The 3,536-nt window shown below is 43.6% G+C and overlaps 1 pseudogene; it reads left to right on the top strand.

Moving 5' to 3' along the window:
- Positions 1–2,320: 2,320 nt before the first annotated feature.
- Positions 2,321–2,491, top strand: LOC112605387 (annotated as a pseudogene).
- The last annotated feature ends 1,045 nt before the right edge of the window (positions 2,492–3,536 follow it).

Raw genomic sequence — 3,536 nt, 5'->3', positions numbered from 1 at the left:
CTTGATCAAGTCGGCTATTGATATTTGTGTATGCTTCATGAAGTTCTCATGCTGTGTCTTCCAGCTCCATAAGGTCATTTATGTTCTTCTCTAAACTGGTTATTCTAGTTAGCAGTTCCTGTAACCTTTTATCAAGGTTCTTAGCTTCCTTGCATTGGGTTAGAATATGCTCCTTTAGCTCAGAGGAGTTTGTTATTACCAACCTTCTGATGCCTACTTCTATCAATTTGTCAATCTCATTCTTGGTCCAGTTTTGTGCCCTTGCTAGAGAGGAGAGGAGTTGTGATCATTTGGAGAAGAGGCATTCTGGTTTTTGGAATTTTCAGCGTTTTGGGGCTGGTTTTTCCTCATCTTCGTGGATTTATCTACCTTTGATCTTTGAGGCTGATGACCTTTGGATGGGGTTTTCGTGTGAGGGTCTTTTTTGTTGATGTTGGTGTTGTGCTTTCTGTTTGTTAGTTTTTCTTCTAATAGTCAGGCCCCTGTTCTGCAGGTCTGCTACAGTTTGCTAGAGGTCCAGTCCAGACCCTGTTCACCTGGGTGTCACCACTGGAGGCTGCAGAACAGCAAAGATTGCTGACTGCACCTTCCTCCAGAAGTATTTTCTTCTGGAGGGGCACTGGCCTGAGGCCAGATGGAGCTTTCCTGTATGAAATGTCTGTCAACCCCTGTTGGGAGGTGTCTCCCAGTCAGGAGGCACTGGGGTCAGGGACCCACTTGAGGAGGCAGTCTGTCCCAGTCTGTCCCTTAGCAGAGCTGGTGCGTTGTGTTTTTTTGTTTTGTTTTGTTTTTGTGACAGAGTCTCACTCTGTCACCCAGGCTACAGTGCAATAGCACAATCTTGGCTCACTGCAACCTCTGCCTCCTGGTTTCAAGCGATTCTCCTATCTCAGCCTCCTGAGTAGCTGGGATTACAGGCATGTACCACCATGCCTGGCTAATTTTTGTATTTTTAGTAGAGACGGGGTTTTGCGATGTTGGCCAGGCTGGTCTCTAACTCCTGAACCCAGGTGATCCGCCTGCCTCGGCCTCCCAAAGTAATGGAATTACAGGTGTGCGCCACTGCACCCAGGCAATTATATGATCACTCTATATGGGATCTGTAGTCCACTTTTTTTTTTTTTTTTGAGACAGGGTTACACTCTGTTGCCTGGGCTGGAGTGCAATGGTGCGATCTCTGTTGCCCACTTTTTATTGAATACAAATTATAGGAAGTTTTAGAAGCTGTGTCCACAGTTGACTAGTTAATAAATATTTCTTGATTGAGCCACTATGGGTCTCAGGTTACAGTGAAATATATAATAATGTACAAGTGGTCTCTAGCCTATTGTTAATCTTGAAAATTAACTGGAATGTGTTATCTATCCACCTCACAGAAGTGCTCAGAAATAAATAATAAATTATCAATTATATTTGAAGGTGCTACTTTGTTTTGGAAAACAAGTTGGCTACAACAATTTATTTTTTGTTTTTTTAGAGATAAGGTCTCACATTCACAGGCCGGTATGCAGGGGCATGTGGAATGAGTATAACTCACTGCAGCCTGGAACTTCTGAGCTCAAACCATTCTCCTGCCTCAGCCTCTGGAGTAGCTGGTACTAGAGCATGCACCATCATGCTCAGCTAATTATTTCTTCTTCTCCTTCTCCTTCTCCTTCTCCTTCTCCTCCTTCTTCTTCTTCTTCTTCCTCTTCTTCTTCTTCTTCTTCTTCTTCTTCTTCTTCTTCTTCTTCTTCTTCTTCTTCTTCTTCTTCTTCTTCTTCTTCTTCCTTCTTCTTTCCTCTTCTTCCTCTTCTTCTTTTTCTTCTTCTTCTTCCTTCTTCTTTCCTCTTCTTCCTCTTCTTTTTCTTCTTCTTCTTTTTCTTCTTCTTCTTCTTTTATTATCCCCATTGTTAAGCACACTCAGCTAATTTAAAATATATTTTTGTAAAGAGAGGGTCTCACTACTATGCTCAGACTCCTCTTGAATTCCTGGTCTCAAGCAATCCTCCTGCCTTTGTCTCCCAAGGTGCTGGAATTACAGGCATGAGTCATTGCACAGGGCCAAGAAATTTATTCCACATACATATTTACACAGATATTCAAATGTGATTATTAGAAGCTATCCATTGTAACATTTAATAGCAAAAACCGGAAAAAAAAAATGAATGTTCATTAAGAGGGGACTGGTTAAATAAGGCACCCAGTGAAATGCTATGCACCCATTGAAAAGAATAGGGCATCAAGAGAACAAGAAGATGAGCCACATACTGGGAGAGAATATTTGCAAAAGACATGTTTCATGGCTTTCCTTTTACCTCGTTGCACTTCTGAGAGCAAGATGGGTCACCAGCAGCTGTACCAGAGCCACCTGCAAAAATTCAGCCAGGGTTCTCGCTCTCATGGCATCTGCTCAGACCTGCACAGTCTGATCCAGAAATATGGCCACAATATGTGCCTCCAGTGTTTCCATTGGTATGCAAAGGATATAGATTTCATTAAGTTGGACTAAGTGATCTTCCTTGAATGGATTATCCAAGGCATCCACCCAATAAAAAACCATGATTGCTCTTTGTACATAAAATAAACATTTAAAAACTACAACAACAAAAAAGATATGTTTCATAAAGGACTGTTATCCAAGCTATACAAAGAACCCTGAAAACTCAACAATCAGAAAATGAACAACTGGATTTTAAAAGTGGGCAAAAACGCCAGCCGGGCGCGGTGGCTCAAGCCTGTAATCCTAGCACTTTGGGAGGTCGAGACGGGCGGATCACGAGGTCAGGAGATTGAGACCATCCTGGCTAACACGGTGAAACCCTGTCTCTACTAAAAATAGAAAAAATTAGCCGGGCGTGGTGGCGGGGCCTGTAGTCCCAGCTACTTGGGAGGCTGAGGCCGGAGAATGGCGTGAACCCGAGAGGCGGAGCTTGCAGTGAGCCGAGATCGCGCCACTGCACTCCAGCCTGGGCGACAGAGTGGGACTCCGTCTCAAAAAAAAAAAAAAAAAAAAAGTGGACAAAAAAACCTGAACAAACATCTTACCTAGGAAGAAATACAGATGACAAGTAAGCATATTAAAAGATGTCCAGGCCGGGCGCGGTGGCTCACGCCTGTAATCCCAGCACTTTGGGAGGCCAAAGCAGGTGGATCACGAGGTCAGAAGTTCGAGACCAGCCTGATCAACATGGTGAAACCCTGTCTCTATTAAAAATACAAAAATTAACCAGGCGTGGTGGCAGGCGCCTGTAATCCCAGCTACTCAGGAGGCCCAGGCAGGAGAATCACGTGAACCCAGGAGGCAGAGGTTGCAGTGAGCAGAGATCGCGCCACTGCCCTCCAGCCTGGGCGACAGAGTGAGACTCCCTCTCAAAAATAAATAAATAAATAAATAAATAAAGATGTCCAATATCCTAAGTCATTAGGGTATTGCAAATTAAAACAAGATACCTCCACACACCTATTAGCATGGCCAAAATCCAGAACACTGACAGCACCAAATACTACCACGGAAGTGAAACAAAAGCTCTCATTCACTGCTGGTGGGATGCAAA

Source organism: Theropithecus gelada, chromosome 13 (genome assembly GCF_003255815.1).
Source record: "Theropithecus gelada isolate Dixy chromosome 13, Tgel_1.0, whole genome shotgun sequence".
NCBI classification, from domain to species: Eukaryota; Metazoa; Chordata; class Mammalia; order Primates; family Cercopithecidae; genus Theropithecus; species Theropithecus gelada.
This window is presented reverse-complemented; position numbering and strand designations above follow the sequence as displayed.